The sequence below is a fragment of the Dioscorea cayenensis genome, chromosome 18 (genome assembly GCF_009730915.1).
Source record: "Dioscorea cayenensis subsp. rotundata cultivar TDr96_F1 chromosome 18, TDr96_F1_v2_PseudoChromosome.rev07_lg8_w22 25.fasta, whole genome shotgun sequence".
In the NCBI taxonomy this organism is placed as follows: domain Eukaryota; kingdom Viridiplantae; phylum Streptophyta; class Magnoliopsida; order Dioscoreales; family Dioscoreaceae; genus Dioscorea; species Dioscorea cayenensis.
In genome coordinates this window covers 2,682,872-2,698,720 of record NC_052488.1, presented here as the reverse complement: position 1 = coordinate 2,698,720, position 15,849 = coordinate 2,682,872, and the positions used below count along the sequence as shown (strand labels likewise).

General features: G+C 32.4%; 1 pseudogene; it reads left to right on the top strand.

Annotated features, from left to right (window-relative positions):
* The first annotated feature begins 9,823 nt into the window (after positions 1-9,823).
* On the top strand, positions 9,824-13,252 carry LOC120282198 (annotated as a pseudogene).
* The last annotated feature ends 2,597 nt before the right edge of the window (positions 13,253-15,849 follow it).

Sequence of the window (15,849 nt, the reverse complement as noted above, 5' to 3'; positions counted from 1 at the left end):
TTTGGAAACTTATCTCCGTTATATGTCCAGAGATCCATTGAAAAGTTGGTGTTTAAGAATTTCATTTGGAAGGAGTGGTTAGCCGTATGGGGATTCCCTCAGCATTTACTTATAATATGAAATAAAGTATGGTAATGCTATCTAGTGTTAGACCGAGAGAATTCAGAGACTTGTTGGTCCCAATCTCTTGGTAATCAGATCTAAATCACTAGGAACTTAAGAAGGAATTTCTTCCAACCTAGCCTCTTATCTCTACCTTAAGAACAAGAACTCCACACAAAGGGTAATTAAACCCTAATCCAAAACACAGCTATGGCTAATCTCTTAGTGCATGCATAGATCTAACAAAAGCATGGGTGTTCTAATGAGTGGGAATCTCTTCCTCACAGCATCAACACAATAAACATGAAGCAGACATGCAATGAATCTCAATCAACTAGGAAGAATAATATATTACCAATGAAATTGATATTCACAAGTAAAATATTAGGTATATCATCATACAATTCCCCTTAGAATTCAGTCCTATCATAGATATAAGAATAAATATCAAAGAATATAAAGAATCTACAAGAAAAGTATTAAGAATTTTAAAGCTAACTCCTCCAATATATCTCTGATGGTTGAGGTTGAGAAGATCCCAAGGATGTTAAGATGGCCCCCAATCTCTTCGTGCGCCCTCCACTATAGATATTCATTGACTTCTCCTTGAAGAACTCGCAGGAATCCACTGAAATCATATTGAATCTCGTCTCCAATCGTACCAAACTCTAGAAGTCTGACCGCCTCTAACCTAATTCGGCAAAATATCCTCCCCCTAAAATCAAAAACTCTAGGGTTATTTATAATGTGTCCGCCACTAGGCCACAACGGTCATTGTTCACGCGGTTGTGATTAAAATATCTTTCTTGGGCTATAAGTCGCACTTTGACACTGTCTGGCTCTGGCATTTTGTGTACAACGGCCGTTGTGAATGTCTTTGTGGCTTTTGTGATGTTGTCTTATGGATTCTGTGTGCTGGCTTAGTCGGACCATGGTAGTGATGTTCTGGAACTTATATTTTGGTTTGATCTGCCTCAAATCATCTACATATTCATTCCTTTGGCCTTGAAATGCAATTAAAGCCCTCGCCGATCAAAACATTGTGATTACATACTAGTTTGGTGCTACACATATGAAATAACATGCAAAATGTAGTGCAATTGATATATAAAATATTCATGTTCAAGAACTTATCAAGAGTGCTTGGAACCGGATCATCAGGCATTGCTAGTTGGAGTGATTTCATTTATAAGTTTGTCAAAAGAAACTTTTGATGTACTGAGTTTCAGTTAATAAACTCATGTTGTTGTTATTATTTCTTTACAAATATAGATCCAAATAGATAACAGTATGGTTGAATTGGAACTTGAATCTTCTGAACAAGCGAAGAATGGAATAGAAGACCGATCTTCTAGTTTAGAAATATTGAATAAGGAGAAAGAGAAAATGGTAGAGTTGGAGAATTCAGTCCTTGAAAAATGTTATTCCCTCAGAGAGCATGGTGTTTAATTCGATAAAGAAGTTTACACCTTTTATGTTGAATATGCTTGACAAGAAGGTTTTTGGTATTAATAAAAAAAGTACAATATCGGGAGATGATGAAAAAAATTAAAAATATTAACACTTGCATGTCTAGGAGGTGGTAAAAAGGATATCTATTGTGAAAAAGTACTTTCAACCCAAGGTTGTCCACTTAAACAAATTATGAAGCCAAGATCAATATTATTGTTGGTAATGATGGTCGTTTTACTATATCTTTTGTTAACTTGGAGCATAATCATGCACTTAGTCTAATAATAAGGCTCATTTTCAAAGGTGCAATAAAATAATGGACGCATATGTCAAGAGAAGGCTTGACTTAAATGGCTAAACAGGTATAGGTTTAAGTAAGAATTTTCATCCTTTAACTGTTGAAAGTGGTGGATATGAAAGTTTGACCTATACTGAAAAAGATTGTCAGAACTATATCGTAAAAGCAAGGCAATTTAGACTTGGAGTTGGCAATGCGCAGGCACTTGGCAATTAATTTTCACACATGCAATGAAGAAATTCAATTTTTTTTTATTTGATTGATATGGATGAGGAAGGTCATCTAAGAAACGTATTTTGGGCAGATGCAAGGTCTATAGCGGCCTATGAGGATTTTGGTCATGTTGACATATTTAACAAATAAGTATGATATGCCTTTTTCTCCTTTTGTAGGAGTAAACCATCATGGGCAAACCATATTGTTTGGATGTGGTTTATTGTCAAAAGAAAATGTAGAAACCTACCTTTAGTTGTTCAAAACTTGGCCGGAATGCATGTCAGGCAATGCTCCTAAGGCAATAGTTCTATATCAATGTATGGCTATTCAAGGTGCAATTAGGGTGGTATTTCCAAATTCTCATCACCGTCTTCGTCTTTGGCATATTATGAAGAAAATTCCCGAGAAGCTTGGAGGACTGATTATATATAAAGCAAAAAAAATGATTTTGAAGAGTATTGTTTATGAGGCAGTAGATATTGAAAAATTTGAAAACATTTGGTTGAAGATGATAAAAGATTATAGCCTTGAGAAAAATGAATGGTTGAATTCCTTATATATATATATATATCATCATTGGGCTCCTATATATATCTTAAAGGAGTTTTCTGGGATGGAATGCCCACCTCTCAAAGAAGTGCAAGCATAAATGCTGGTCCAAACACATCCTTAAAGCAATTTATAGAGCAGTATGATAATGCATTAAAAGTAAGGTTGATAAGGAAAACAAAGTTGATTTTGCATCTTTTAACTCAAGGTTTCCAATGCTGACTGATTGTCATTTTGAGAAGCAACTATAAGAAGCCTATACAAATGAAATTTTCAAATTGTTCTAAGATGAATTAAGAGAAATTTTATATTGCAATCTTACATTTATCTGAGTCAAATGAGCCAAGAGTACATTTTAGGTGACAGACATTTTAAAGGGAAAAGATGGCAAAATCAAACATCAAGTGGCTTTTAATGTTTATCACAATGAGGGTAAATTTGATATTAAATGTTCATGTGATTTATTTGAGTTTAAAGGAATTATTTGTAGACATATATGCAAAGTTTTTATTGAGATGAATGTGAAAGAGATTCCATCTCAATGCATTTTACCCCATTGGAGAAAGGAGATAAGACGTTGATATACTTACTTAAAGAGTTGTTATGATGATACACAAATTTGTCAGCAAAAAAATCGATACAACAACTTATGTTCTCATTTTCTAAACAACTGAAATTGGAGTTAAATCTGTCAAAAAAAATATAATTTTTTGATGAAATGTGTGGATGAGGCAATAGAGAAACTCATAGAAAATGCAAATTATTGGGAAAGTCATTCCAATCAAGTTATATCACCCATATTGTTGGAAAAATTATCAAGAGCACAATCAACCAACATCTTCAACCATAAAATTTCTAACTCCTTTAAAAGTGTGGAGTAAAGGCGCCGCCATCAAAAAGGAAAAAGCCAAAAGGTGAACAAAAAATCAAAAGAAATAAAAAAGGTATTTATATTTTTATCATCATTTTCATTGTCTTATAATTATTTTTTAGACTGAAATTGATATTTTTTTTTTCAAAAAACTCAAGCAAAGGGTAATGTACGAACACAGAATGATGCACAAGTTGAACTTCGTAACCAAGAAATTGTGGTAATGTTATTTTCTTCTATATTTATATTTGTTATGGTATTTCAAACAATGTTTTTATTAAATTGGATAACTATTTGTCTTCTTAGGTGATATCAAACTTTTATCCAAATGTGTCTAATGTAGATGTTTGCAACTTCACTTTGCAACATTTTGGCATTGGTACAACATCATTGGTAATTAAAAACATGAAATACTTCTATAAATGCATTTTAGTGTGTAAAATAGTAAACACATTATTTAGGTGTTTGAATTACTTGCAATAGGGTAAACCATCAATCCAACATTGAGTGATAATGCAGAGATGCCTACAAATGAAATTGGAACATCTGCTTCATTTGGTCATGAATCAAATTCAACTCTTAGGCCAATGTCAATTCAAATTCAGCCATTAGATTGTAATTCCATTCTTTGTTATTGTTAATGCATTTTTTTCATTTTATGTTCTTCTTATTTCTGCAAACATTTACACAAGCCAATTTGAAAGGTGATAGAGAAATCTGACTCTATTAAAGAACCTGACTTTTCAAAGAGAAGTTTAGGGTATTGTAATGAAGTTTGCTTTTTAATTTGTTTCTCTCGCTTATGATAGATATAACAAGGATTATTTTTGGTGTAAAGTGAAACACTTGAGGCTCTTATTAGGTACTTAATTATTCTATCCACCAGTATCTTAGTCAGTTGTAGATCAGTCACCTAATTAACTTGATTTTGTTTATGAAACTGCATCTTGTAAAAATTTGGAAGCTCTTCGACTTGAAAACATGCATTTTAATGACATATCAAGCACTCTGAGAGTTGTATGATGCACATGTATTAGAGGTTCTTTTGCTATTGTATGTGCCCATTCAATTGAGATTTATATGTTGCACATGTATTAGTGGTTCTTCTGCTGTTATATTTGCACATTCAACTAAGAGTTGTATGCTATACATGTATTTTGTGGTTGTATTAGTTCATTCAATTGAAATTGTATATTGCATATTTATCAGTGGTTCTTTTGTTGTTGTATTTGCACAATCAACTTTGTTGGTCTATAAATGCCAAGTTTTTCCATGTATTCCTTTCACAATTTTCCATACAACATTATTCTTTTTCAGTTGTCAGAGAATCAAATCAAATACAATTTAGTATAACAAACAGTCAGCCAAAAATAAATAAATAAGAGGTAGACTAACACGATTTACCAAAAATAAAAAATAGAAAAATAGAAACTATTACATATCATGCTTTTTCTTTTTTTCTTGAATGAAACAGTCTTTAATGAACAAGTTCCCAATGTAGAAAAAAACCTACACCATCAACTAGTAGATACATCTTTTCCCTATTGTTGTGCATATTGTGTCTAGTTGCTTTTTTTGTCTGTCTGAGAGATCTTCTGCATTCAACTTCCTTCTCATCATTGGAGAATTGAACCTCATCCCTTATCTCCTCAACATTCTCACCTGATGCATCATACTTTTTTTCTTATAAATATCTTTATCATGGAGAACATGATTTGCAAATTAAGAACAAATGAGAAACTCATGCCACCCTTGACTACATCAAGGATTTCTATGTTTGAATTGTACCTAGCAATATAGTAAGGATTTTTAATAACCTTAAGGAAGAACCTGCAATATAAACCATCCAAAGTATTCAATCCAAGTTTTACCGTGTGGATTAATGAATTAGTAGCAACTACCTTCCTACAAAACTAAAATAGATAAAATCTTAGTAGTACTATATTTCACCAAATTGCACAAAAACACATAAAATATAGTATAAATGAATTTAGAGATATTCAAAGCACAAACTCAAAAACCCACAATTCACAAGTTGCATAAATAATAAAAAAAATCTATAGTGCAAGCATCAATTGCATCATTATTTAATATGGTTAATAATAAATATAAAGAACATATACGAAAGATATATATATATATATATATAAATCCACGTGCATGGAAGATCAACCAAGACATTATCTAATCACGGTTACTGGAGATCAACAAAATAAATAAGCAAAATGGAAGTACAAACTTAGCTATTGGCAAAGTGATAAACATAGCAAATCCTCCAAATATAATATCATGAATAAAAAATATAAGTAGCACATACTCACAAATTCCCAAATTCACTATTTGCATAAATCATCAAGAAAGCATAAAGGCAAGCATCGGACTAGTTACCCAATCACCGATAACTTCCTGTCTTAAAGCATAGATCACCTTCTCAGAAGGTCCGATTTGCTCCATTATTGCAAGATCATGATCGATCTTGTCACAACTTGTGGAGATGAAGAGGAATCCAAGGATGAGGGAGAAGGAGAGGGAGATGAATCCGATAAGCCATCTTCCTCAAATGGTCTCGAGATCGAGCTTGCCAAAACTTTAAGAGGCTGAGAGGAACCCTAGGGTGAGAGTGATGAATCTGGCCAGCTTTCTTCCTTAAATGCACTTGGGATCAATCTCTTTGGAACTAGAGGAGATAAAGAGGAATCTGAGGATGGGGATGAAGAAAGAGAGAAGGGATCTCTTTTGCTCTTGCAATCAATCTCGCCAACCACAACTCGAAGAGGTGGAGAGGAGGCAAAGTGTAAGACAAAGATAAAGGGAAAGAGAAAGGGATAGGATCTCTTTTGTTTTTGTTTTTTTTTTTAAATTTGCCTAGGAGAGAGAAACAAGATGACGTGGATTCAACGTAGGTATCCACATCATTCGGCGTGTTAGTTCAGCCCACTCATTCGCCATGGATAGCATTTCTCATTGTTAATTTAATTTGGCATTCTTTTATTATTTATGTTATTTGTATTGTATGATGCGCTATTGTAAGTAACATTAACCTAGGAGTATGGGATATATAAGTTTATATCAACTAATTTGGATTCAAATAAAATCAAGAATTTTATTATAAATCAAAATAAGAAAAAAAATAATGTCTAATTATATTTATTCACATGAAAAGCTGGGAGGCACATCACTTTGATGAGCTTACTTTCCATCTATGATAGATATTAGTTTCAATGTAACTTTATCATATTAACTATGTAATAATCCATCATTCTCATATTAGAATATCATTATTCATAAAAAAATAATTATTTGATACTATTTTTCTTAAAAACATGCTAAAAGTAATTTGAACATTCGTTTATTTTTATAAGAATTTATTAGAAATTGATTAAAAAAATAATGAGATTTATTATTTATAACCGAGAATAAGGTACCATAGATAGCAAGATTAATTGATTTGACTAAATATTCACCTTAATTATCCATGTGCTATTATGTAATCATTTTTTCATTAATTTTGTAAAACAAGCAAAAAAAAAAAAAAATCATGATCACAAAATTAGAATATTTCTCCATAGAATCTTGATTTTATTACTCACTTATCTTAATTATGATTTAAATAAAATGTACAAATTCTAATTTTAATGCCATTGTTTTTCCATGTAAGGCATTTTCACGGGCTTTGTAATTCAACATAGATAACATGTTATGATAATATTTCTATATGCTGATTAAGGGTATGTTTGGGTACAAAATAAAATAATATGGCATAATTTTATTATGTAGGAAGTGTAAGTGATTGTTATAGAAAGTGTGGAATACTTTATTCTTACAGAATCAATGTTTTAACAAAATAGAAAAATTATAACTGGCTGATTGATCATCAGATACTAGCCGGTCAGTGGCCAGACTACTGGTGGACCGTCGGAGGATCGTCGATCAATGGCAGCCGGGCGACAGAGGCCAAACAGGGATGGCCGGACCGCTGATGGACTGATGGCCAATCGACGGAGACTATATTAACCAAAATGATATCTTGAGATTTTGGAGATTATATTTTTGCAGATTTAGAGCCATCTTGTGCTTTGCTTGAGAAAAGTTACCCTTGCTGATTAGACTCAAATGACACAATTGCCCTTACTTAGCAGGAAAGATAACCCAATTTTTTAATATATTTGTTGTCAGTATGTACATTGAACAAGTCATGAGAATCACGCGTTTTCTATTTTTGGCTGATGTGACTTGTGAGAAATGCTTTTTCTCCATGACTTGTTCATATCAGAGCCCAGTATCATCTCATCTCATGGCCAGCGTCCCTACATGCCCTATGCTCTCCCTCCACCTTCCCATTTTGCCCCTATGCTTTAGTCTCAAACTTCAAGGAAACGCTTCATCTCTTTTCTGAATTTTTGTTTATAATTAATTTTTCTATTTTTCTAAAAACAAGAAATAGGGCCAGAAAAAGTAAGCACATACACCATGAAAAAAATATTAATGTTAAAAATATATACTAACTTTTAATAGTAATAAAGTAAGAAAATAGAAGTGTTTGGGCAAAAGCACAAATCACCTAAAGGGGTACTTTGGTCAATTCACCCACCTTTCTTTGTTTCTTTCTTTATATCTTCTCCTCATTTTTCTCTTCTTTTAACATCTCTATCTTTTTCTCTTTTTCAATCTCTATTGTTCTCCTCTTCCTTAAAAATTTTTCTTCCTCATCCTCCCATTGTTCCAAAGGTTCTAGGACTCCTTCATACCTTAAATTGAACAAAAGCGATCCTTGACTCGGCGATCTTCGGCTTCAAAGCTTCTTCCATGGCGGGCGATGGCTGGAAGGGTAAAGAGATGGAAACAGACGAGTTCGCCATTAGATCTGGTAATATTCTTTTTATATCAAAGAACTATACCTTCATAGAAAAGGCACTTGATTTTGCACTCCCCAATTTGGAAAATATTTCTACATCAATGTCAATGCCTTTTGTATCAGAAACACATATATATACACCAAAATCATCTATTTCGGTATCAGAGCCAAATTATACTATTCATAAACAACATGTTTTATGCCTACTTCAACACCAAAGATACCTATGAATGCGTCTGTACCAATAGCAGTCGTACCAAAAGTGTTGACATCTATATCGAGACCATTTTGTTTTACGTAATAAAAACCTCTTTTCTATACCAAAAAAATATTTGTTTTTTTATATTAAAGACACATTTTTTTGTATGTAGAAAAGCATGTTTCTGCAACACAAACTACTAATAAGGCTCCTAAGGCTACAGCAGTTCAAAAAGAATACATGTCATGGAAGGTTAACTAAGAAGTAGGTTATTTCATTTCATTTTATTTGACTAATTTCACTATTCATCATTTCAATTGATAATTTGTAATTTATTAATTTCATTTTTTGATTTCTAACAAATTAGGGATATTAACATGCATAAGTTGCTCTTTTCAAGTGGTACCTTACCGCTAGAGTAAAAGTGGGATACTATGTCCGTGGATAGGCTGTGACCTTTGATTAATTTGCTTAATTTATTGAAGTATGATTTATATTATGTTTCCTCATTTGATATAATTTTTCATTTAGATTTTATTGGGTGGCTATTTAGTGGATTACTGAATTTTTGTGTAGTCTACTGTAACATTGTGGTAAAAAAATTTGAGTTGTGTAGTTCTATAATACTAATTTTTATTTTATCTATTTTTGTTTAGTTTTTTAATGATATATTATATTATGTACGAGTTAGCCCTTCACAATTTGAATCACATCTTTGGCCGGGGCTAAAAAGGCGTAAGCCGTGAGTTTTTCTTCACTAAAAGTTTAGAAGTTTATGTTGCAAGGATAACCATCCTAATTCTATACTTGATTTACTCTCACATGTGATTCCTAGATACAATCACATCTTCACATTGGATGGTGTGTCACTCCATGATCTAGCCCTTTCCTTATCTAAAGATCGAAAAGCTTCCTATCCGTGAAAGCCCGATCATCTTTGTAACATCTGTGAAGATGGTGGTGATCTTCTCATATGTGATCTCTGTCCCAGAGTTTTTCACAAGGGTAAAATCTTATCTTTTTTTCTTGTATGTATCAATCATAATTTTTGTTACTTAAGTGTCTCCTGCTTGTGTTATTCCATGTTGTCACAGAATGTGTTGGGCTATCAGAAATTCCTGAAGGGGACTGGTATTGTCATTGGTGCACAAATTTGCAGCTGAGAGGAAAGCGTGGCAGTCAAAAAAATAATACATATATTCTTTGCAAAAGATTGCTAATGTCGAACCGATTGAACAAATCTACCGGCGATGTAACGTATCATAAGCGAGCAAGGAGACTATGTTGGTGGATGCGCTATTTGCAGGGTTGGTCGAGTACCTATATAGACGTAATTACATATCGACTAACTACATAAGCTGCTTTTTTTCTATTTTTTTAAGCCCTCAACTTGATTTTGTACAATAGTTTGGTTTGTTCTCATGTTTTTTATTGCATTGCAGAGGCCTTGACTTCAACAAATCAAAAAAGTTTGGTCCACGTACTGTTTTGATCTGCGATCAGGTCAGTTGCATGCACTTCTTACGTTAGTAGTATTCACTCATCTTTCTCCATTTTTTTATTAGTGAAAGAATTTTTTCTTTATCATTATCTCAGTGCGAGATGGAATATCATGTTGGTTGCTTGAAGAAGAGTAATATAGTTGATTTAAAGGTACAATGTGGCTTCTTTGTTTCTCTAATATTTTATTTTTACCCTTTCTTTCAAACAATTTCTTTCTTTGTCACGTCCTGCATGAGGGAACTACCGGAAGGAGAGTGGTTACTCTGTGATGACTGTAGTAGGATTCATGACAAGCTACAAAAATTACTTCAAGTTGGACCATTGCCAATCTCTTTAGCAGAGTTAAATTGTTTCTCACAAAAAGCAAAAAGACAAGGGCTTCAATGGCTTAAGCGCAAATCCTAATATTAAATGGAGGCTTTTTGAGAGGAAAAAGACTCATCCACTGAGGCAAAAGATTCTTCTTTCAAAGGCGATCGCCACTTTCCATGTGAGTGCATGTTCATATTCTCACAAAGCCATTTAAATTAAGGAAATTATTCTCATCATACTTTCTGTTAATTGTAATACTATTTTCTTATAGGATTTATTTGATCCTATTGTTGATGTGGTGACCGGTCAAGACCTTATCCCCAAGATTGTATTTGGGTAATGACAGAGTCTTATTAGACAAATCAATTTCACACTAGTATTGTCATTTTTTTAAACTATATTTGCTGTCTTTTATGTCCTTGCAGAAAGAGCATGAGAGACCAAGATTTTTCTGGAGTTTATTGTGCGATCTTAACAGTAGAGTAAGAACTTTGTGTTTGAATTTGAGCTTGATCCTTTGTTGAAAGTTCAAATGTATATTACTATTGATAAAACATTGTAGGTCATCTATTGTATCAGCTGGGATACTTCGTGTGCTAGGTGATCAAGTTGCTGAACTCCCACTTGTTGCAACCAGGAGGGAATCTCAAGGACAAGTGAGTTTGATAAATGGTTTTCATTTCATCTTCTATTGCAATTATATATAAAATTTTATGTTATTACTATAATTGATATAATAATATTCTTGTCTGTTGATAGGGTTACTTACGGTTGTTATTTAATGCCATCGAAAGAACATTGGTATTAGTGAAGGTAAAGCATTTCGTTCTTCCAGCAGCAGTAGAAGCTGAATCAATTTGGATTAATAAGTTTGGCTTTTCCAGAGTCACCCCCCAAGAGGTTAGGATGATCATGCAAACAAACCATTTTTTTGTTGTCTTATGGTGTTATTTGTTTGTTTATTATATATTTCTTATTACTTTAACAGCTTCAAGAGTTCACCAAGGGTGTGCAACCAATGCTCTTTGAGGGAACATCAATGTTGCATAAGTTAGTTCCTCCTGAAGGTGTTTTGTTAGATCGTATAGTATTTTGAAGGAGATTTGGAGTCCAGACTCTCACTCTAAGAACCTAAAATAAAAATAGAAGAAAAAAATGTAGAATAAGAGGTGAAATTTGTAATCAGTTTGTTAGCATAGCAAAAGTTTTTCACCTTAAATATTCCATTGAGGAGGCTGTGGGATTTTAAAATTAGTTATAAATGGCTGATAATGATGCTTTATTACTTTTGTTAATTTCTTTTGAGATGGCTAATGTTGTAGCCAAATAACAAAGTTTGGATCATTGGTTTTGTTTTATTACATCATATAAAGATCTCTCAGATTTGTATGGATACAATGCTAAATTCTGCATTTTGAATGATCAAAATTGTTTATTTCTTCTAATAAAGAAAGAGAAGTGTTGAATTCTAGAATTTGAAGACCATTAGTAAAGTTTTTTTTATATGTGTTAATTGCCTTTAACATAGTCAATATATTTTTATTCCCATAAATCTTAATTTTATAATTTACTTATATAGATTTTTTAATAGAATAATATTTAAGTACAACTATTTCAAGGATCCTACTTTCTTTTCTTTGTCATGATCCATAAAATTTCCATTTTCAAATAAAGTTATTTTTAATACTTGCACTACCACATTGACATTCTATTAAATGTTGTAATTTTTGTAAGAAGCACTAGAGTTAGTTGATAAAAGTAGGAAAAGTGTTTAACCAACAATTGAAATTAAGGAGAAACACTGATGAAGCTCAGAGTTTTAACTTGAGTAAAGATGGAAAGTCTAAAATGTAACTTCAGTAACAAAGTGAGTCGAAATGAGAGATGGATGGTACTAAGATTGGTAAAGGTAGAACGTTTTGGTGCCTAAGCTTTATAATTCAAGATATTGAGGAACTTATAGAAGATGCCACAAATAAAATAAAGGCAAGTTGGATAAAATAGAAGGGTTATTTTTTTTTTATTTTTTTTTTTATGTGATCATAGAATATCTCTTGAATTGAAACGTAAGTTTTATAGAATATTTTTTAATCCAACTATAATGTATGATAAGAATGTTGGGCTATTAAGAAACAACATACTTAAAGATTATGCATGGCTAAAATGAGAAATAAAGGCAAGATATATGTTAGCAATTTCTAGGAAAGACACAAATTAAATAAGGAATAATTTTATCTGAATAGATTGGTAGTGGCGTCTATGACTGATAAATTAGAAAAGAAACAATTAAAATGTGATCAGGACATCCTTAGATTACCGGTAGGCTTTCTATAAGAAATATTGAAGTTTTTTTCAAATCATTGAGAAGGAAAAAATAGATTTAAAAAGAATTTATCAGAAACTTTACAAACTGATGTATATAGATAATTTATTGTCCTAATTCTTATAGGGCACTTTTACTTAAAATTTTTACCGATCAAATGAGCTTTTAATCTTATGTAAGTCCCTTTCAAAATATATCAAAGATAAATTTGGTGGTGGCTTGGACCACTACATGTACAAAAATTAGACAGATGAACTAACCTATCATCATCATCATCATCATCATCATAATATAAATTCTAACCTTGGAAATATTAGTGTATGTGGAATTATCTATTTTTGTAACATGAATTTGACATGAATTCAATAGATGGAGAAGGAAATGCAAATGTACCCTGGAGCACAACTTATGCAGCCAATGTAGATGCCAATAATAATAACACTACCATAACCACTTCACAACAACATCCATCACATGGTGCACCTATTAAGAAAACAAAGCATAGACGCTCCTTCAGCCAAGATGGTGGCTTCGATGAGTTCACAAGCACCGTTAGCTCAATTAGGACATGAATGGAAAGTTCTGGAAAGCATATTTCAAGGCTTGCTAATTACTTCCAATTTCTCACTGATGAGGTAGAGGCAAAGAAGAAGGTTTTTGCTGAGCTACTTAAGATTGAAGGCCTGCCCCAAAGGGAAAGAATTAGAGCTGGTGGACTGATTGAGGTTGACAGTAATAAAGTGTCATATTTCTTCTCACTACCGGATGAATGCAAGAAAGAATGTTGATTGGGTTTTAGAAGGCTTCCATTAGAATTAAAACTTTTTATAGATGAGATTGTCAATGGATTAATGAGAATATTAACTTTTGAATTGAAGCTTTATATTGGTTGATTGTGAATGGATTTATAAGCTATTCTTGGGCATGGATTGAAAGTTTTTGTTTTTTTTATTAATTCATTCTATTTCTTTTTGAGTTGTTCTTGGTGCATCTTTTGTTTGTCATGCTTATTATATGTTGCTCATTTTTCTTTTTAACATTTATTTGTTAAACATTTGTACATGAAAGGTTAGTAGAACTAGCAACCATTTAAAACCTCTGCAACAACTTCATAAATGTTTGATAGAGACTATTGCAAAGGATTAATACCAAGAAAATATTGCTTAATTAGATGATTAAGGAACAATTAGCAAATCCTCTCCAATCTCTTCAATTTGAACTGAACATTTTCATTGTTATGGTGGATACTGATAGGGGAGTTCACATCATTATGAGGATGAGTAAAAAGTGGTAAACTATTCAAGTTCTTCCTGCTCTGCAACTGACATTATTTTCCACAAGTTCTCCATAAAAAAAGGATGGTCTATTATGGTTCCATTGTAAAATTTCTTCGTTTCCTTAATATGAAGACATACATATTTGGCTTTGTAATTTAAACATTTATATATACATACTTATTTTTTTAAAAAAATAATCCAATAACATCTATGAATTCATTGAATCAAATATGTAATGTGTGACTTCAATAAAACAATTTTGAATGATTTTTTCTTTTTAAATATATTAGAAGTTTTTTCTATATTAATTTAAATATATACATATATGCAATATGTTATATAGTATCGGTGGCAATTTTTGACATGACACGCTCTTAGGAGGGTTTGGGTTTGGGTTAGGGCTAAACAGGTTCATGTCATAAACATGTCACCCGTTTATGACACGATTAACCTGTTTAACACAAATGGGTAGATGTGTCGCGTGTCAACATGATACTGTATATGACCCACGAAAAATAATTCAATTAATGTATTATTTTTATTTCAAATTCTAATCAAAACAAAACCTAAATTCCTCCTAATTCATTAGGTTCTCTTCAGAGTTCAGACTTTCATTTCACCCACAGCCGCAACCATGTCTTTTCCTTTTCTTCAAACCCACACTACGCTTCTCCATAACCACAACCAAATCACTGTTTCTCCAAGCATCTCCATAACCATAGCCATGTTTCTCCAAGCTTCTCCATAACAAAATCGCCATTCCTCCATAGCTACAGCCTAAGACTCTGATGCTACTCCGACACCGCCTATTACTCTGACGCTACTCCAATGCTGCCCATTTGGTCTGGCGTAGCCCTTCACTCCACGATAAGCCTTCCTTCACTCACAACCACTCTAAAGATACCCATTTCGTCTCTTAGTTCTCTTTCCCGGTCCTACTCTCTCTCTCTCTCTCTCTCTCTCTCTCTCATCCACTCTTTCTCTCTCTTATCTATCATTTCAGTTCGTATTCATGGTTTCTCCTCTCCATTTCTTTTTCAGGTTCAGAATATCACCATTCCGTTCTAGCCAAACTATTTAACTAGTAGAGTTGGGTTGTTTGATCAAGGTTGGTTTTGATGTTGAAATTTTGTGAAATTTGATTAGTTAGTGCGAGATTTTTATTGGTCGAGTTATTTGGTAATAGTTAATTTGGTTTGTGATGATTTTGTGAATTTGATTAGAAAATGGCAAGTTTTTTTATAGTTAGTGTGCTTGTTTCTGATTTTGAGTTTTTGAAGTTGAAATTTTTGGCAAAATACTATGAAGAATAAGCTGGTTGTTGTAGTCTTAGATGAGGATAGCCTGCTATTTTTTGACAGCTTGTTATTTTGAAGTTTAAAGTTTTTTTATAGCTTGGCAGCTTGTTATTTTTTTAGTTTTATATTTAATTGTTTGCTTTGGTTGCATGGAATTGGCATAATCGAATTGTCTTGGTAAGAATAAGCATTTTTTTTTCCTTTTTGTAAACAATAATATGGTTTGTTGGGTAGTGTCAGCCGATTAATTCTGAAATGGTGGCAAATAGCAACATTACGGCTATGTCTTCAGTGTAATGGTGTGCCCGTCGCAGTTTGTACATTGTTTCTTTGAAGTGGATTTAACTTTTAATATGCTTAAGTTGATTGAAGTTCAGGCTATAATTCTTCTTTTAATAAAGACTTGTTGATTTTTGTTAAAATGGAATGTTAATTTTTTACTTGTAAAGTAGCTTCTTTTTTAAAATAAAAACTTATCATTCTTGTTTTTTATATTCTTGATTGTTGTTATTCTTGAATAACTTATAATTTTTGTCTTTAAATTGTTTTAATTTTATAGAAAGTATGTCTTCAAGTCCATAAGTTGGTGAAACT